Raw genomic sequence first — 21616 nt, 5'->3', positions numbered from 1 at the left:
TCGCGGCCATCAAACTGCACGCTCGTATAGGCTGTGGGTGGTGACCCACAGCTATACGAGCGTCCAGGAGGACGCTCCATAATTATGGAGGGCGGCCCTCATTCAGAGCGAGCGCTCTGCTCAGAGCGTACGGCTCTGAATGAGGGCCAAGGAGTCCAGAGAAGCTCTGACCTAGTGGCGTAACTAGGGTATTTGGCGCCCAGGGCAAGATGAAAAATGCCCCCCCCCTCCCCCCCTGTGAGTCTGTGACCAAAAGGTGGGCGTGGTCTCATGCCACAAGGGGTATAGCCACTGAAAAATGGGGGCGTGTCAAGATGACATGCCACCATTTCTTCTCTGGCACCCCCCCCCCCGAGCACATTCCCCACCCAACAACCCCCCTCCCCCAGTTACGCCACTGCTTTGACCAGACTGCTGGGCACTGGGCTGTGTGTTCAGAGTCTCGCGCAGCCCTATGCTTGGTGCAGGCGATCCTTCTAAAATCAGACTGATCTCTGCATTATGCCTATATGCCCACACCACGTTGGCAGCAGGGAGACTTGCCCACTCTTCCGGGCGGCCGAGAGTGCCACCCAATTTTCAGGAGCCTTCGGGAGAGTATGTAAGTGTCTGAACTGCGTATATGCTCGGCGACTGGAGAGGCGCAGTGTAATAATGAGTGTAAATGTGCCATTTGTGCCCCTGGTGGTCTTGGTTACTGCCCAATGGCCCCAAATGTGACTATTTGCTTCCCCAGCCCCTCCTGTTTGTTATATTTATGGTGCCTCCCGGCTACATTTCATCTTAAGGTGTCTCAGCGCCCGTGATCTGCGCAGACCACATAAAACTGCATTTAACGACTATTCTCATTTAAAAGCAGATGTTCTCATGCTTCATTATTACAAGACTTCTGTCCTTAAATGTCTAATTAAATACAACCCAACAGCATTCCTGAGATGCGGCCTAGGGGCACCGTTATACTGCTACCCAGTGACGATGGCGCTTGGTTTGTGATTGCGATACGCTCAGTACTGGTTTGCATTGGTTTATGCTCTAATGGCTGTATGTAAAGTAAACTGTCTTTTCTCTATATATGAGTCATGCACACAGGCAGATCGCTGGTATGGGAGACTTCAGTACGTACAACTAATCACATTACTCATAAAAGGTGCTACAACCAATCAGCTCCTAACTGTCATTTTTCAAACGTTGATAAGGGGTCTAGTTACTAAGCAGTGTTAGGAGACAGAGTGAAAAGTGATAAGGTACCAGCCAATCAGCTTCCAACTGTCATTTTTCAAACACAGCCTGTGAGATGGCAGTTAGGAGCTGATTGGCTGGCACCTTATTACTTTTCACTCTGTCTCCTAACACGGCTTAGTAAATAGACCCCTAGGGCTATGCCCCCTAAAGATCTGTTATGTGTTACACAGGGGCTCAGGACCTGATTCAGACCCGGACGCTAAGAAGCGTTCGCTCGTAGCTAGCCGATGTTAGCATTCTGCCCATGTGTATACATCGCAGTGTGCATGCGCAAACCAGTGCGAAAGATCCGGGTGCGTTCCCTTGTTGTGAATAGACAGCCCAGCAGAGTGAGTGACAGGAGAACCGTTTGTGGGTGGTGACAGGGGCTGGCCACTAGAAACGGGGGAGTGGCGATGCGAACGCAGGCGTGCCTGAGCATCTCAACGCCGTGTCAGAGGCGTGCATAATTAAGAGGCAGCGTCATAGTACACGTCACCTGGTTGAATTATACACTGAAGTAATCGCAGTGCTTGTAGCAGGGTATAGTCAACCTCAAGCGCTACGTTCGCTACAGATGGTACCCGATGTACCGTTACTTGCATACACTTCCTGGAGATGATGTACGCAAGTGGGCGTCTTAAGACAGGCTTGTGGGCGTCTGCATACACAGAGCGATCGCACGCCAAGACATAGTGAGCGTGCTAATGCCTTGCCGTGCGATCGCCTGCCGTGCCGTCCCTTAGCCGAATTTGTATACACTGGGTGCGAAAGAGCGCATCTAGCGAGCGGGTCTGAATGAGATCCTCAGCTAACTCCCTAAGGCTCTAAGGCTCTTACTTTGGTAGGTGTTGTGAAGTGTAGTTGTAGGATCGTTGGACTAATTGCACAATTATAACACGCACACACTTCATCAGAATGAATCAGATTGATTTTGCATGAAAAGTGATTGTGGGTCATCTACATTTGATCATATTGGATCACCAACCAGAAGGAATTTTTTAGCAATTAAAAAAGATTGATCTGATTAAATTATCAGGTTGTGACGTGGCCACGTAAGGGTATTACCCCACGGGTTTGCATTATATCGCCTAAGTGCCTCCCTTTCACCAGGTTTATGCAATTCATCACAAATCCCCTGTAATGCAGCACACGTCCTTAGGCACACAGTCACTCAGGCATCAGTGTGCTGGAGCGTGGCGGCCATTTTCTTGTAGTACAAGTCCTCAGTCAATATTCTTCTCCCCAGTATTTTTTTTTTCCTCCATGGTGCGCAGATTGAGTGATGAGGTCATCACTGTGTTGCATCCACCTGGCCTGGTCTCAGGGAGAATGCTAGACTCTTTAGGGAGTCAGGGTGATCACCCACTATCTTAGGGAGTCTCCTGACATGCAGGGAGAGCCGGCAAGTATGGGTCAGACAGAGTATAAAAGAAATCTGCTAATCTATATGAGCAACTCCAAGAGGATTTGCACCTTAAGGATTCTGGACATTTTGTAAAAAAAAATTTATTGCCCCGGAAAACAGCCTCATGCTGCTTTTATGCCGAAATTCCGGGTCTGACCCGGAGGTTGGAACAGGGTTCCAATCCGGATCAGACCCGGAGTTTCCGCGGCGCCGACCCAGGATATTCCTGAGTCGGCGCCATTCACACTGGAGCCGGGTCTGCAGAGACCCGGCTTTTCTGGTGTTGAAGTGGACGCTTGGAGATGACATCATCTACAAGCGCCACTGAAGCCGGCCAATCGGCAGGAAAGCGGCACTATCCAGGTCATCCTGATCCGGATCGCGCCGTTTACACTGCAGGGTTTCACAGGTTATTCCCGTGTTATACCCTGCTAGTTACCTGACTGTCACTCGATCCGGCAATCCAACCCTCTCCCCTTTTACACCAAGGAGCTACCCGGGTTACCCCTGCAATAACCCGGGTTTTAGCTCTGGTGTAAAAGGGGTATCATTCTGCAGTGGAAAAGCTCGTTAATGAGAAATGCAGCTGGTCACTAAATGTACTTTCTTTTTGTAGCAGTGAAATAACCTGTTTTTCCGGTTAATGGTGTACTTCATACAAGCAATTAGCAGATATTATACAATAGTCGCTGGCTCAGCAGCTGGGTTCTGGTCTGATAGAATCTACTACTGATTACCTATAAATGTTTATATCACTGTCTTCTCCTTGCCAGGAATCGGCCGCAGTCACCGCACCCGCTACCAGTTTACTGAGAGACTTTTCCTGGAATTTCAAATTCCGTTCAAAGAGAGATTTAAATTTTCATCTGAATGTATATTTTGCTAAACTTTTAATGTGGAAATTCCTTCTCAGAATACAGCAACTTTGCTCCCTAAAAGTCAGATGTTACTTTTTAACAATCTACTAAAGATCGATTTATTTATTTCCACCTTTTTACAAATAAAAAAAAAAAAAGTAAATTAATTGTCCAAACTCTGTAAAAAAACAATTTTCTTTAATAACCAGGTAGGAGGTGGCTGTGATAGGGGGACGTGCTGTTCCTGCAGCCTCCCCTCACTCACAGAGGCGTTCTGTGCTGCAATGACCAGTCTGGGGCTGGAATTGTTTCTTTTCAGGGTTAAAAAACAATTGCGCTTTATGGAGATTTCGCGATTTGCACATTTGTCGGTTGGTAGATCCCTTAAATATGGCGATTCTAGTCCCTATTTCCATGCTGCCTCCCAGAGACCCCCATAGCGACTGTTCTGATAAAGGGCCCCGATGTGACTGAAATGTCCCAGCTGCCAGAGCTCCATAACAGCGCTCGGCCGCCAAAGTGTCTGTTTGCTGCACTGGCCTCTGGGACCCTATTGCTCTTCCAGGGGTCTAAAGTTGACATTGCCCCCTAAATCATCGTAATCGTACCGTCGTTCCTGATCCCCTGTAGGGTATGCACTGAATGATCAGTCGTTCAGTGCAGGCACCCTCCATCATTCCTGAACATGCCAATCTGTCATTATCATCAGATTGTGCTGCATGTTCAGGCAATGGACAATGTCGGAAACGACCAGCAGGAGTGCGCATCGCTGGTCATTTCCGACATAAAAGTGCACGATTTGTGCACGATTACTGAGCGACTGCACGATTACGATGTCGAAATATTAAAAACAACGGTAAGTGTATAAGAAGGTGAATAAAGTGATTGACCCCCTGTTTGTTTATTTGTTGATGTACATTAGCAGCACCTGCTTTATATTGGGTCTTGATTGATTCAATGCTGGTAATCCTGTTCAATAATAATAATATGTTAATATATTATACCCAATAAAGATTGTTATTCATACGAGGGCTGGCTACATTACACATTACATACTATTGTGGCCAGGCCCGTCTAGAGCCGTGCGGGGCCCCGGTAAAAGAAGGGGGCGTGGCCTAATCACGGGAGGTGTGGTCATGCCCCCTTAGCTAAAAAAAAAAACAGTTTTGCAGCGCCCGAGGGGGGCGCAGTGAGCCCCCTCAGCCCGGCACATAACCAGTGGGGGGGCGCGATCAGCTTAATCGCCCCCCCCACAGGCATAGGAGACAGCTGTGGCTGCTGTGTGATGTAAGAGGGGGGGAGCGGTGCCAGACCCGGGCCCCTCCAGCAAGCCCGGGCCCGGGTAATTTGTACCCGCCACCCCCCCGCTCTCTGTGCCCCTGATTGTGGCAGATTCTCCTTCAGCAATTTTCTCAATATAGTGTCATAAGGTTCGTCAGGGGTACGGGTCTGGCCCCCCCTCTTACTTGTCAGCGGCAGCAGCCTCATGCACATGCTGCTGTACGCTGGGCTGTGGTAAGCCCAGGGAGGCAGCAGCAGTCTCTTCTCCCTGCTTGATGTGCGGGCGAGCGATCGCAGTGAGCGCCCCCTGGCTGATGAGTGCACGGTGCCCCCCTGTGCAGCGCTGCGCATACAATTGATTCATATTTGTGTAGGGGTGTGACCACGCCTCCAGGTTTAGGCCATGTCTACTACAGTACCCGGCCCGGCCGTGCCCTCTATGGCCCTGGGTGACAGCTGGTGATAGTGTAGACTGTCACAATTATGTAAATACAGAATTTGCTGGGAACTGTAGTTCTCCAGATGAATGGATACAGCAGAGTATAACATAACTGGCCAGAGTGTAAGTGATGGTGATTGGATGTATAGCGCAGTGGTTGGTGCAGGGGCGGATCTAGACTCTTGCTTTAGGGGGGGAGGTGTGTGTATGTGCAGTGGTGGCACGGATGTGCCGGCCACCACGTCGGCGATCCGTCCATAATCATAGATCCCAGTGGGGGCCCTGGGAGTGAGGTACGTGTTGCCTGGGTCCTCAGACGTCTCATTAATCCGGTGTTAGTCACCTGTAGGAGGGGGGCCTTGTGTGTCATATCAGGGATGGTTTTAGACCAATTAGAGGCCAGGGCGAAAATTCCTTTTGGTGCCCCACTTACAAGGACAATACAAATCTATACTGTATTTGTGTGTACTGCATAAAAAGTCACCTTACCTATATGGTGATTTCTCGGCAATGGGGATCCTCTGAAGAAATTGATCCTCTGTGGGCAGACAGTGGCCCTGAATCAGAGCCGGACGCTCTTTGTGAGTGCTCGCTCTGAATCTAATAGAGCAGGAAGCTTGCTACTGACATCACTAGTGATGTCAGTAGGGCCGCCCTCAAACGGCGGGCGTTCCTTCGGGAATGCCTCCGTTTGGCCAGCCACCCCCCTCCTGGCCTACAAAACGGGGCAAGCTGTCGGCCAACATCGACGGCCGCCCCGTTTGTAGCGAGCCCCGTAACGAGTGAATTTCTCACTCCGGTGCTTGCGCACGCACATTGCGCATGCCGCATGTGCGCAATGCCCCACCATCAACCGCTTGCGAGCAGGTCTGATTCAGGGCCAGTGTCCTCAATCAGTAGTCACTATTCACATTGAAGATCACATGGTCCGGAAGATGCCTGTTTGTGTAGGAATAAAACCAATGTCATCATCATACAATAGAAGTTCAACCAGAAATGTGCCCCCTGTGTCCCCTCCAGCCCCCCATCATTTCAGCCTCCAGTCCTATGTGTACCCTCCAGCCCCCCATAATTTCAGCCTCCAGTCCTATGTGTACCCTTCAGCCCTCCATCATTCCAGCCTCCAACCCCTTGTCATTCCAGCCTTCAGTCCCTTGTGTCCCTTCCAGCCCCTCATCCTTCCAGCCTCCAGCCCTCCGTGTGTAATACGCTGCTGCGTGAGATATTACACCTGACACTGTGCATCACTCCTGCATTGCATGTGCCTGTCATGTCGGCAATCTCTGCAGCTGGTCAAGAGGACAGGAGCAGGTCACATGATCAGGGTCAGGTGGTAGGGAAGTGGCAGTTGGAAGCTAGTGGCAGTTAGTCCGGCCAGAGCGATGCTGGGAAGTTGCGCTGAGGCTGGTTTTTCAGAGAGGTACCTCAGGCGGAGGGATCTGTGTCCCCAGCGCTCCTGCCAGGTCTGCAGAGATTAGGACTTTGACACAGGCAACTGATCTGAGGGGTACTAGAGGTGCTGAGGAACGTAGGGCTGAGGCTGACCCAAAGTCTAAGGTGGGAGTCGCCAGAGAATAGATCACAGGAGCCGCTCCACCCCTCATTGTATCTGAGGCTTCATCCTATTCTGAGCTGTATTCAATTAGAGCGGATCTGCGATACTTTTCCGCCTCCCAGACTTTTCGCCTACTTCGCGTCTTTTGTAGGCGGAAAAGTATCGCGGCCGTGCCGGCTTTACCCAGTATTCAATATGGAAGTACGCGAAAACGGAACCCGGCGAAACTTGGAGAGGCGGAAAGTCCTGTCAGATTTGGGGAAATCAGCCTGACTCCCCCCAAAAGATGCTCTGACATGGGGGTTCACTATGGTACCCCCCCAATTTGGCTTGCTGAAAGTATTTGGTGTTTTTAAACGGACTCAATAGCTGCTAAATTGCGTTGTTGTTATATACGTGGTGCAGAATAGTATTCAGGAGTATTTTTTGCAGAAAATAACTTATCCCAGCAAATTTGGGGTACTTGAAAATGGGGGTCTGCATATTTAAAAGTTGCTAAAGTTAAGTTGAAAAAAGCGTGAAAAATCCACCTGCTGCAATCCCCTGCAATGAAAAAAACACCTGGGGCGTACTTGGGGACCCCCCCAGAGTCAAGTTCGCTAGTTTTTAACTTTGTCCCCCAACATTTTTTTTTTTTACCCCGAAATTCAAAGTGATTTTTTGGGGTGTCCTTAAATTTTTGACACAGTTTACCTTTGGGGGACTGTCTGAAGGCTGCACGGGGGTTCCCGCAACGTTGCACCCCAAAACCCCAATTCTGCACTTTTTCCCGCCTCCCATTCATAGGCGAAACTTTTCCGCCTATTACATTGCATTGATTTTCCGCCTAGGCGGAAAGTCTTTCAAAATAAATATGGAGTACAATTCAAACAGGCGAAAAAGACATTATCGGCGAAAAGTTTTCAACAAAAAAATGCGAAAACGGCTTTTCGCTTCAAATTGAATACGAGCCTCTGTGAGACTTGAGGTAAATTGCCCCATCCCTACAGTGCAGTGACCCAGTGACTGGCAGCAGGAGAAGGCTGTAGTTTACAGGCAAAGTTTTCACCTCAATATTAAAACTGGATAGTGACACAACTTTATCCCAACAGTGACTTTGTTTCAATAAGGAACTGCGGCAACTTATGAATCACAGCCAGTTATCAGCTTGTTACAATGACAAAAAGTAAATGATACTAAAGTATGTGCACCACCGCATCTGCTACATTATGTGCACGACCACAGCAGCTACAGTATGTGCACCACCGCATCTGCTACATTATGTGCACCACCACAGCAGCTACTTATGTGCACCACCACAGCAGCTACAGTATGTGCACCACCACAGCAGCTACAGTATGTGCACCACCACAGCAGCTACAGTATGTGCACCAATGCATCAGCTATTTAGTTGCAGCTAATAGGACTATTGTGATAAATGGTGATCTGGACTGACAAGACAGCATATAAGCTTATAAGGATCTAAACAAAATGTATTGCTGGTATTGTTTTACATGTGTTATTATAAAGTGTAACTAATATAGTGAGTAAGTAAAGGTAAAAGGGAGCAGTTCTAAAAGTTAGCAGCCAAGGATATAAAAACCATTAGATAGTAGTATAGTTAGTTATTTTATACATTGTACTGCAGAACTGTGGCGGTAATTAGTATAGTTGTTTAACTGAAATTCAACATTTAATAAGAACAGGTATCCCAGCATTGCAGTCCTGGACTGGAGGTAAATAAACTTTTCTTTTTGTCCATAACAATTGTTGGTCACTGAGCTTGGGGCAATGGTGGGGTCCTTGCCTCTCTGCCAGAGTGTGGTCTTAGCTAAGAGTTGCCACAGAGGGAAGAAGTGAGGAGGTGTCTACACTACAGAGGTAACTCCAGCTTACACCTGCTTCACACCACTAATTATACTTACCTTGGCAGGGTATCACATTTGTCCCCTCCAGCCACCCGTCATTCCAGCCTCCAGTCCTCTGTGTACCCTCCAGCCCCCCTGCCATTTTAACCTTCAGCCCCGTGTCCCCTCCAGCCCCCCTGCCTTTACAGCCTCCAGTCCTCTGTGTACCCTCCAGCCTCCTGTCATTTCAACCTTCAGCCCCGTGTCCCCTCCAGCCCCCCTGCCGTTCCAGCCTCCAGCCCTCTGTGTCCCCTCCAGCCCCCTGTCATTTCAACCTTCAGCCCCGTGTCCCCTCCAGCCCCCCTGCTGTTCCAGCCTCCAGCCCTCTGTGTCCCCTCCAGCCCCGTCATTTCAACCTTCAGCCCCGTGTCCCCTCCAGCCCCCCTGCCGTTACAGCCTCCAGTCCTCTGTGTCCCCTCCAGCCCCCTGTCATTTCAACCTTCAGCCCCGTGTCCCCTCCAGCCCCCCTGCCATTCCAGCCTCCAGCCCCCTGAGTAACCTCAACAACCAACCAGCTCCCCAGCCCCCTCCAACTTACCTTCATTTCTGCAGCTGGACTGCTCCTTTTTCTTTAGTTAGGCGTCCTGCGACTCCGGCCACGGCAGCCGGTTTATTGTGCACTGCCTGCTCCTCAGGCTCTTTGGCTCTTCCTCTGCCTGTGCACGTGTCCCTGTAGAGAGACGGCTGGTTCAAGGGGGCGTGGCCTAATCGAGGGAGGTGTGGCCACGCCCCCTTATTATCCCCCACCCCCCTGGATCCGCCACTGGGTTGGTGCTGGTGGCGATTAGTCCACACGTAGTGCAGCTTAACCAGTTCCCAGATTTATTATATATCAGGTAGAACAACAGGTAGCAGGTGACACAGGGAAGTACACAGGTGTAATAGAGATAGAGGTAATACACTGCTTGTGGCAGCCTGGAGCTCAGGGTATTGCTGGGTGTTATAGTGCACCGGGCGTGATCATAGTTCTGACACCGATCGATAGTAGCGCTGATAGTTTAGTGTACGACGGTGCTGGTACTTGTGGGCATAGAGTAGGGCTCTTTGGCGGTGAGAGTCATCTGGTCCGACCAATCCTCATGAACGCAGGGGAATAAAGAGGCGCAGAGACACCGTGCATGGGCAGTAGCGCACGGCTGACTCCTCGCAGGTCCTAGTGACCGCCATCAATCTCCTACATAAATAGTGCTGTAGGGAGGCAGCACAGGAGCGCACTTCTTCCAACAGTATTAGGAGAGGAGTGGGGTTGTGCTAAGTCTCCGTCCAGGCCCCCTCCTCCTCTCTAGCTCTCTGAGCAAGTGAGTAGCCTCTGGCGCTGTACGTCATTTTCACAGTGATTTGTGCAGCGCTAACACTATGTGGGACTGCAGAGAGGTGAGTATTGTAGAAGATGGGTGCAGGGTGTGCGGTTTGGGGGCCCGTGTACCCTGCACATCCCTGCACCCATTACAGAGACACCACTGCTGCTATGTCTGACACAATAATTACTGATTACCAGCTCTCATTAACGCTGCTCTGCTCTTATTTATGCATGTTTTTCCTATGTATGTTCAAAGCACCTAAGTGCAAGGGAGTATATGTGTGCGCAGGGACGTATATATATGTGTGTGCAGGGACGTATATATGTGTGTGTGCAGGGGCGTATATATGTGTGTGTGCAGGGACGTATATATGTGTGTGTGCAGGGGCATATATATGTGTGTGTGCAGGGACGTATATATGTGTGTGTGCAGGGGCGTATATATGTGTGTGCGGGGGCATATATGTGTGTGTGTGTAGGGACGTATATATGTGTGTGTGCAGGGACGTATATATGTGTGTGTGCAGGGGCGTATATATGTGTGTTTGCAGGGACGTATATATGTGTGTGTGCAGGGGCATATATATGTGTGTGCGGGGGCATATATGTGTGTGTGCAGGGACGTATATATGTGTGTGCAGGGGCGTATATGTGTGTGCAGGGACGTATATATGTGTGTGCAGGGGAATATATATATGTGTGTGTGCAGGGGAGTATATATGTGTGTGTGCAGGGGCATATATATGTGTGTGTGCAGGGGCGTACATATGTGTGTGTGCAGGGGCGTACATATGTGTGTGTGCAGGGACGTATATATATGTGTGTGTGCAGGGGCGTATATATGTGTGTGCAGGGGTGTATATATGTGTGTGTGCGGGGGCGTATATATGTGTGTGTGCAGGGGCGTATATGTGTGTGCAGGGATGTATATATGTGTGTGTGCAGGGGCGTATATAACTATATATGTGTGTGTGCAGGGGCGTATATATGTGTGCAGGGGCGTATATGTGTGCGCAGGGACGTATATATATATGTGTGCGCAGGGACGTATATATGTGTGTGTGCAGGGGCGTATATATATGTGTGTGCGGGGGTGTATATATGTGTGTGCAGGGACGTATATATGTGTGTGTGCAGGGGTATATATATGTGTGTGCAGGGACGTAAATATGTGTGTGCAAGGGAATATATATGTGTGTGTGCAGGGGAGTATATATGTGTGTGTGCAGGGGCGTATATATGTGTGTGTGCAGGGGTATATATATGTGTGTGCAGGGACGTAAATATGTGTGTGCAAGGGAATATATATGTGTGTGTGCAGGGGAGTATATATGTGTGTGTGCAGGGGCGTATATATGTGTGTGTGCAGGGGCGTACATATGTGTGTGTGCAGGGACGTATATATGTGTGTGTGCAGGGGTGTATATATGTGTGTGTGCGGGGGCGTATATATGTGTGTGTGCAGGGGCGTATATATGTGTGTGTGCAGGGACGTATATATGTGTGTGCAGGGATGTATATATGTGTGTGTGCAGGGGCGTATATAACTATATATGTGTGTGCAGGGGCGTATATATGTGTGTGCAGGGGCGTATATATGTGTGCGCAGGGGCGTATATATGTGTGCGCAGGGGCGTATATATGTGTGCGCAGGGGCGTATATATGTGTGCGCAGAGGCGTATATATGTGTGCGCAGGGGCGTATATATGTGTGTGCAGGGGCGTATATATGTGTGTGTGCAGGGGTGTATATGTGTGTGCAGGGGCATATATATGTGTGCGCAGGGGCGTATATGTGTGCGCAGGGGCGTATATATGTGTGCGCAGAGGCGTATATATGTGTGCGCAGGGGCGTATATATGTGTGTGCAGGGGCGTATATATGTGTGTGTGCAGGGGTGTATATGTGTGCGCAGGGGCGTATATGTGTGTGCAGGGGCGTATATGTGTGCGCAGGGGCGTATATATGTGTGCGCAGGGGCGTATATATGTGTGTGTGCAGGGGCGTATATATGTGTGCAGGGGCGTATATATGCGTGTGCAGGGGTGTATATATATGTACTGTATGTGCAGGGGCATATATGTGTGTGCAGGGGCGTATATATGTGTGTGTGCAGGGGTGTATATGTGTGTACAGGGGCGTATATATGTGTGCGCAGGGGCGTATATGTGTGTGCAGGGGCGTATATGTGTGTGCGCAGGGGCGTATATATGTGTGTGCAGGGGCGTATATATGTGTGCGCAGGGGCGTATATATGTGTGCGCAAGGGCGTATATATGTGTGTGTGCAGGGACATATATATGTGTGTGCAGGGGCGTATATATGTGTGTGTGCAGGGGCATATATATGTGTGCGCAGGGGCGTATATATGTGTGCGCAGGGGCATATATATGTGTGTGTGCAGGGGCGTATATATGTGTGTGTGCAGGGGCATATATATGTGTGTGCAGGGGCGTAAATATGTGTGTGCAGGGGCGTATATATGTGTGTGCAGGGGAATATATATGTGTGTGTGCAGGGGAGTATATATGTGTGTGTGCAGGGGCGTACATATGTGTGTGTGCAGGGACGTATATATGTGTGTGTGCAGGGGAGTATATATGTGTGTGTGCAGGGGCGTACATATGTGTGTGTGCAGGGACGTATATATGTGTGTGTGCAGGGGCGTATAAATGTGTGTGTGCGGGGGCGTATATGTGTGTGCAGGGGTGTATATATGTGTGTGTGCGGGGGCGTATATATGTCTGTGTGCAGGGGCGTATATGTGTGTGCAGGGATGTATATATGTGTGTGTGCAGGGGCGTATATAACTATATGTGTGTGTGCAGGGGCATATATATGTGTGTGCAGGGGCGTATATGTGTGCGCAGGGACGTATATATATGTGTGCGCAGGGACGTATATATATGTGTGTGCGGGGGTGTATATATGTGTGTGCAGGGACGTATATATGTGTGTGTGCAGGGGCATATATATGTGTGTGCAGGGACGTATATATGTGTGTGCAGGGGAATATATATGTGTGTGTGCAGGGGAGTATATATGTGTGTGCAGGGGCGTATATATGTGTGTGTGCAGGGGCGTACATATGTGTGTGGGCAGGGACGTATATATGTGTGTGTGCGGGGGCGTATATATGTGTGTGCAGGGATGTATATATGTGTGTGTGCAGGGGCGTATATAACTATATATGTGTGTGTGCAGGGGCGTATATATGTGTGTGCGGGGGCGTATATATGTGTGCGCGGGGGCATATATATGTGTGCGCAGGGGCGTATATATATGTGTGTGTGCAGGGGCATATATATGTGTGTGTGCAGGGGCGTATATATGTGTGTGTGCAGGGGCGTATATATGTGTGTGTGCAGGGGCGTATATATGTGTGCGCAGGGGAATATATATGTGTGTGTGCAGGGGCGTATATATGTGTGTGCAGGGGCGTATATATGTGTGTGCAGGGGCGTATATATGTGTGCAGGGGCGTATATATGTACTGTATGTGCAGGGGCATATATGTGTGTGCAGGGGCGTATATATGTGTGTGTGCAGGGACGTATATATGTGTGTGCAGGGATGTATATATGTGTGTGTGCAGGGGTGTATATAGCTATATATGTGTGTGTGCAGGGGCGTATATATGTGTGCGCAGGGGCGTATATATGTGTGCGCAGGGGCGTATATATGTGTGCGCAGGGGCGTATATATGTGTGTGTGCAGGGGCATATATATGTGTGTGCAGGGACGTATATATATGTGTGTGCAGGGATGTATATATATGTGTGTGCAGGGACGTATATATATGTGTGTGCAGGGATGTATATATATGTGTGTGCAGGGACGTATATATGTGTGTGTGCAGGGGCGTATATATGTGTGTGCAGGGGCGTATATATGTGTGTGCAGGGGCATATATAACTATATATATGTGTGTGCTTGCAGGGGTGTACATATGTGTGTGTGCAGGGGCGTATATGTGTGTGTGCAGGGACGTATATATGTGTGTGCAGGGACGTATATATGTGTGTGCAGGGACGTATATATGTGTGTGTGCAGGGACGTATATATGTGTGTGTGCAGGGGCGTATATATGTGTGTGCAGGGGCGTATATATGTGTGTGCAGGGACATATATAACTATATATATGTGTGTGCTTGCAGGGGTGTACATATGTGTGTGTGCAGGGGCGTATATATGTGTGTGTGCAGGGGCGTATATATGTGTGTGCAGGGGCGTATATATGTGTGTGCAGGGGCATATATAACTATATATATGTGTGTGCTTGCAGGGGTGTACATATGTGTGTGTGCAGGGGCGTATATATGTGTGCGCAGGGGCGTATATATGTGTGCGCAGGGGAATATATATGTGTGTGTGCAGGGGCGTATATGTGTGCGCAGGGGCGTATATATTATGGGGTAAATGGCGCTGCAGACATTTTCCCGGTGATTTCCTACTGCGCATGCGCAAAATGCCTGGAGAATGGCTGCCGCGGTCGTTTTCCAGTTGCTTTCTGTAGCGTTACTCCATGGGACATCGGAGAGGTAAGTGTAAAAAGTATGGGTGCAGGCAGTAGCGGCTCCAGGTACGGGCAAGCCGGTCCGTCGCCCGGAGCGCTACTGTTTCCGGAGGGCACAGGAAACGCCCAGCTCCCTCCCAGCGCTATAGTCTATATTTAAGCTTAGGGGGAGGGAGCGGAGGAGGGAGGGGGCAGAAACACAGGACGGCGCTGGGCGCAGGGTGTGCGATGCGGACCCCCCCAGGACCCGCACACACTCAGCCAATTCTCTCCAGTGGTCTTTGGAGGATACAAAACCTGTTTCCAGAAATACTCACTTATATAGTTCCCGTACCCCTGCGATGACTGGTTACCGAAGATCTTACTGACATATTGTTTATGCTGCTTTTTGATGTGTTAGTAAGAAATATATAGGTCTGAGTTGTTGTAATCTTAATTTGCTGTTATGATATAAATACAATAAAATAATATTGTTGGAAGCGCAATATGTGTGTGTGAAGCCGCAGATCACGATATAGGATTTTCAGCCGGAAATCTGTAGATTATATCCATATAGATCTCTTAGAGTGCGCTCGGGGCAGGAAGGCTGATTAACTAGTTACTTGTAATTATGTAATAGGACTTTCTGTAACATAAGACGATTGCTTGTGCTCTCAGCACGAATTCCCCCATACACCTCTCAGAGCAGTTCCCTAGCCTAATACAAGTTGGTTATGTGTATATAAGATACTTGTGGTTCTCCAGCTGCTGTGGAACTAGCTAACCCAGCATGCCCTCCCAGCCAGAGGCTTACCTCTGGTCCATACACTGTAGAAGATACATGTCAGTAAAGGCCTCTGACACTAAATAGTTAATTATTCTCCGGGGCTGAGAGTGCCATCTGTGCCAGCAGTGAAGATGTTAAGCCTGGTGTTACACCCTTGGGGTCCAGTGACAGTAAAGTGGGAGTCAGACTGCACATCTGGAACGTGTTGCAGGGATTGCTGTGTGTTTGGGTTACTAGAGAGAAGGAGGAAGGAGAGAGCCCCTGGGGTTCAGCCATTGCTGTATTGATGTTGTATGATATAAATCCCGCAGGCGGTGTCTATAGTGTGACAGATAGTAATTGTACAGCAGGTTTGTGGCATTCTCTATAGACGCATCATGATTCCGGCATAGGAGAGGTGTACCTCCGGGGGGCCTATCCTCACAGCCCCCTTACCCCCCGCAGAGCTTTATCTGGACGTAGCACAGGAACTGCTGGGCTCTCCTTACAGTTACATTGGCGGCTGCATCTGTTTCACTGATGGGTTTTTATTTATGTACTGTAATCACCACAAGTTATGGAGGTCATGCTGTAGTGTCATACTGAGAGCCTGAAGCACCTTTATCACAGGACTTTCACTGGGGAATAAACCGTGACCCTCGCCATGTTTATATTCTTTGTATACAGAAGGGTGGTTCAATAAATAAGGTAATAAGACCTCTCATTGCTTACATTTACTAAACTTGTACATACACTGCCATACCTGCCGACTTTCTGGCTGCTCCTTCCGGGAGGGAGCAGCCAGATCAGCAGGACAGGTGGGGGGCGTGGCCGGGGCAAGGGGGAGTGGCCGGGTGGGTGACATCAATTGTGGGTGTGGTTGGGGCGGGGTCACCCGATCACGTCAGTTTGGCCCCGCCCCCACTACACAATGCCGATAAAACAGGCATTGTGAAGCAGGAGGCAGAGCCAAAATGACGCGAATCGCGTCACCGCCCCCCCCGCTGCGGGGGTTGCAGGGGTTATTGTGGGGGAGATAGGAGGGGTGGGCGGCAGCCGGGAGAATTGCCTGCCTTCCCGGGAGGTCGGGAGCGGCACCTGATTTTCGGGAGGCTCCCGACCAAAACGGGAGGGTAGGCAAGTATGCATATATGTATATTCAGCAGTATGGCCTTAGCATAGATAATTTTTTTACATAGTCCCCATAGTTGTCTAAGCATTTGTTCCAACGGTACCAAGGTATCTATCTCTGCGTAATCCGTGTCAGGTGCCTGAAGCCAGAACATGGCGGCTTGCTGAACTTTACCATCGATTGGGAATCGCTTTCCACCCAGGTGCTTCTTCAGTGGTCCAAAGAGATGGAAATCACTCGGTGCCAGATCTGGGCTGTAGGGGGGATGGTCCAGTACCTCCCAATGGTAGCGCTGTAATAACTCACGCTTGCGGTTGGCTGAATGTGGCCTGGCACAATCGGGTAGCACTACGATGCCTGTTCGCCGCAACCCAGGTTGTTTTCGATGACTTGCCCTCTGCAAACGACTTAATGTGTCACAATAGCGATCAGCATTCACAGTATTTCCCTTGGTGAGGAAATCAAGAAGAAGCCCGCCATTGTGGTCCCAAAACATGGTCGCCAGGACCTTCTTTGCTGATGGAGTTGTTATGACTTTCTTTGAAGGTGGGGACGATGCGTGTTCCCATGTCACGGATGTTTTGTCTCCGGTGTCACATGACGCACCCATGTTTCATCACCTGTAACAATACGCTGCAGGAACTGTACTCCCTCCTCATGGTACCGCGTCACGTGCAGGAGAGACAATCCCATCCTATTGGTTGTGTGAACTTCTGTGAGATGCTTCGGTGCCCGGTGGGAACACTTTTTCCTGTACCCCAGGTGCTCATGAACGATGTTGTGCACAGCACCCACTGAGATGGTCAGTTCCTCAGCAATATCACTAACTCAGCAGCGTCTGTCCTCCTGAATCAGAGCTTAAGGGATAAGGTTCCAGCCAATCAGCCACCAACTGTCATTTTTCAAACACAGCCTGTGAGATGACAGTTGGTAGCTGATTGGCTGGCACCTTATCACTTTTCACTCTGTCTCCTAGTCCTAACACTGCTTAGTAAATAGACCCCTCAATGCGGCAGATATTGTCATCTGTGGTGGACGTGCCTGGCCGGTCGGATCGCTGCTCATCTTGAACTTCTGTCCTGCCGTTATTAAAGGCTGTGCGCCAATCCCATAGGGCAGCCTGCCCACCCTGTACCTGCGGCCTTAGGGAGTGGCAGTGCCAGAGGTGTAAGGAACCACTGCGGTGATGTGAGACCTTCTTGTGCCTCTCTATACTTTGTCAGATGCTGGCACTGTCTCTCCCCAATGCTGCATAATGCTACAATGTATCAGAATCTGTTTGTAGATAACATATATAGTAACACCTGCTCACCTGTAAATTGTCTTCTGGACGAGGGATAGGATCACACTAAGGTCCTGATACATACAGAGATCCTGCGCATGCGCCGATCGCCAGCCATTGGAGCTGTACGCTAACCATCGGGTTCGCGTACGACTCTGAATCAGGCCCTGTGGCGTGTGCCAAGCTGGACAAATAGGCATCATATCTGTTCATATATGGGCTGACTCAGAGACGGACGCTGGTCCCGGAAGTAATGTGTGATTGACAGGCTGCGGCCGTTTGAGGGAGACAGGGACCGTTGCGCAAAAATCCATTTTGTGATAGTGCCGATGCCAGTGAGCGGCTTCTTCTGACGCAGATTTACTGGCCTCGGCAGCGGAGATATAGCGACCATTCTGCGTGACCTTAGGGTTACCCCATTTAGTTCCTTAATGAAGCCTGGGGGAATATTGACCTGGAGAGTCTGATGTAGATATAACATCTTAATAATGTTTTTCCGACCCAACCAAGACATTTGAATAAGTCCGCAAGACGGTTATGAATAGAAACCCCCAGATATTTAATTTGAGAGTTGGGGGGTGTCCTGGCTGACTCATCAACGCCTAGCCCAAAACCCTGAACCTAGAAACATGAAAATCGGGGAGTATATTCCTTCCATGACGTAGGTTGTCCAGTAAGAAGGGATTCTTCACAATTCGACTCCTAAGGAGGTGAAAAGGGCTAAAATGTTCCTCCCCCTGTGCAGTGTCCTGCCTGACTGACTCATCGTGGCTGCAGCATAGTTCATATTCAAACACCAACTGTCACCCCAACCACTGCCAAACATCACTGGCAGTTGGTGTGGCTCCCCTATTTGTATAGTGAGGGAAGGGAATGTGTTACTACAGAGGTTAGGAAGGGGAATTTAAAATGTGTTACTACGGGATGAAAAGAATGGTGAGGGAGGGGGAATGTGTTATTACAGGGGTGATGGAGTAATGTGTTACTACAAGTGTGAGGGAAGGATTGTATTTCTACACAGGTGAGGGAGGGGAATGTCGAATGTGTTACAATATGGGCGAGGGAGGGAAAGGTGTTACTCCAGAGGTGAGGGAGTGGAATGCAGGGCTCAACAAATCCCGGTTACCATGGCGATCAAGTTTTCAGACCTGGCGACTGGATTTTGCAGGGAAGAGAGAATTCCTTAGAAGCTCTGGAGATGTCAGAAATAAGTTCAGCAGTCCCAGCATATCCTGTGGTTTCATATCCCAGCGGTCTCAGTGTCCCAGCATCCCCGGCGCGGCGGTCTCTAGGTCCCATCATACCTGCCTTTCTCAGGTCCAAGCAGCTTTGGGAGAACCAGTGGTCCTAGGAATCCCCAGTGAAGAATCAGAGCAGCAGCAATACAATACAATAAGTCACATTGCTTCTAGCTGCACATTTCCATTATGCCACTGTCCTGACACCTATTATCTTGGCCTCCTCGTGTGCCTAATTTGGTCCTGAAGCCACTCTGCTGGTCTGTAGCCCCTCCCCCCTCTGCTGGTTGGTCTGTATCCTCTCCCCCCTCTGCTGGTCTGTAGCCCCTCCCCCCTCTGCTGATTGGTCTGTAGCCCCTCCCCCCCTCTGCTGGTTGGTCTGTATCCTCTCCCCCCTCTGCTGGTTGGTCTGTAGCCATTCCCCCCTCTGCTGATTGGTCTGTAGCTCCTCCCCCCTCTGCTGGTCTGTAGCCCCTCCCCCCTCTGCTGGGCTTCATGTTCTCAAATAATCTACTGCAGACATTTTATTTTAAGGTCATCCTCTTATAAAAGTATTATTAATTGGGGGCCCTCCTGTGTGGCATGCTATGAATTGGGGGCCCTTTTGTGTGGTATACTACAGGTTGAGTCTCTAATATCCGAAATGCTCAGGGCCAGGAGCATTTCGGATTTTGGATTATTTCGGTTTTCGGAATACCTGGGGGGGGGGGGGGTCCGGCGGGCGTCACGGGAAGCCCGGCGTGTGCTGCGGGTGGGTCCGGAAGGTATCGTGCGGATGCTGTGGCTGTTGCGGTGGTCCGGCGGGTGTCACGAGAGGCCTGGCGAGTGAGGCGGAAGGGTCCGGCGTTTGCCACGAGGGGTACTACGGGTTACGCAGAAGGGCCCGGCTAGTGCTGTGGGGGGGTGGCCTGGCGTGTTTACCATGCCGCTAGTCATTGGCAACTGATACTAATGACATCACAGATGCCCCAAAATATTCCGGTTTTAGGAATATTTCGGTTTTTAGAATAACGGATATGGGAGACTCAACCTGTATATATTGAGTATCAGAGATGCATGTGGCTGGGTTTGATGGGCATTGAAGAGGCATATGTGGTGGTTAAATGGCATGTTGGGAGATCTGAGGGGCATTGAAGGTGCTTGTGTGGTAGTGTATACACAAAGGTTTCATATGTTTTTTTTGGGGAGGATGATCTGGCTCCTACATTTTTAAGCTGGCTAATAGATGTTAGAAAAATTTGTTGAGCCCTGGTGGAATGTGTTATACACAGGTAAGGGAAGGTAATGACTTACTATAGCAGTGATGTATTACTATAGAGGTGAGGGAGTGGAATGTGTTAGTATACAGGTGAGGGAAGGTAATGACTTACTATAGCAGTGATGTATTACTATAGAGGTGAGGGAGTGGAATGTGTTAGTACACAGGTGAGGGAAGGTAATGACTTACTATAGCAGTGATGCATTACTATAGAGGTGAGGGAGTGGAATGTGTTAGAACACTGGTGAGGGAAGGTAATGACTTACTATAGCAGTGATGCATTACTATAGAGGTGAGGGAGTGGAATGTGTTAGTACACAGGTGAGGGAAGGTAATGACTTACTATAGCAGTGATGCATTACTATGGAGGTGAGGGAGTGGAATGTGTTAGTACACAGGTGAGGGAAGGTAATGACTTACTATAGCAGTGGTGCATTACTATAGAGGTGAGGGATTAATGTGTTATTGGAGTGGTGAGATGGACATGGAAACAGTAAAAAAAAAAAAAAAAAGAAATATCTGGGTGAAACCTGGTACATCTGCTGGTGTACTATATAGCCTTTTGAATAATTTAAGAAACAGATCTTTAAATAAATATATATATATATATATATATATATATATAAAGCAAAATATTCAATGAGATTTTGTGTGAGTGTAGATTTCCCCACCTAGACAAATACAGAACATACTGTATAGATGGCTGTGCAGAATTTATATGCAGCTATTGTTCTCTGTTACCAGTCATTTTCTGCAATAATACTGTAAAAGAGGCTGGTGGTGGTGTAATCACTGACGGGCAGACTGCTGGGTGTAGGAATATACCTCCCATTACAGCACCTGTCTGTAGCTTATTCTATGACTTTCTGTCCTGATAATAGTTATCCTTGTTACAAGCCCAGCGTTATGCAAGCACTACATGGGGTCTCCTTCCATCTCTGCACCTGCAAACTACCCTTAATGCCATTTCATTATTCTTTTGCCTGTTAATATGAAGACACAGCTAAAATGCACAGAAGGAATACAGAAATCTCAAGCAATATCTTTTTATTGTTTGTTTGTCTGTCCGGTTATGCATTCGGACACCCCTTCATGTCTGGGTTGAAACCAACGTGAGGTGGTCCAGTTGATCCCTGGTTTTTGTACGCTGGCCAGCGCAGTGACCCGGGGGACGCTGGCCAAGCGCTGTGACCCGGGGGACGCTGGCCAAGCGCTGTGACCCGGGGGACGCTGGCCAAGCGCTGTGACTCGGGGAGCCTGTCCTGGGTCTTCCACTGGATGGATTTAGATGAAAACTTCACAGGGGGGTGGCAATTGGTCTGGGTGCATAACTTAGTAACTTGAAGATTTAAACCCGGCAACGCCGCAGAGTGAGCTGTAGTTACAGTATCAGACATGAATTGCTCACACCCAGGGGGGCTTAGTACAGACATCGTTATATGGGAACGTGCTTATTTATGGACAATAAGACCAGGTTCTAGTAATGACACAAAACCAT

Source organism: Taudactylus pleione, unplaced genomic scaffold (assembly GCF_031769625.1).
Source record: "Taudactylus pleione unplaced genomic scaffold, aTauple2 ptg000893l, whole genome shotgun sequence".
Taxonomy (NCBI): Eukaryota; Metazoa; Chordata; class Amphibia; order Anura; family Myobatrachidae; genus Taudactylus; species Taudactylus pleione.
Note: the sequence above shows the minus strand (reverse complement) of the source record.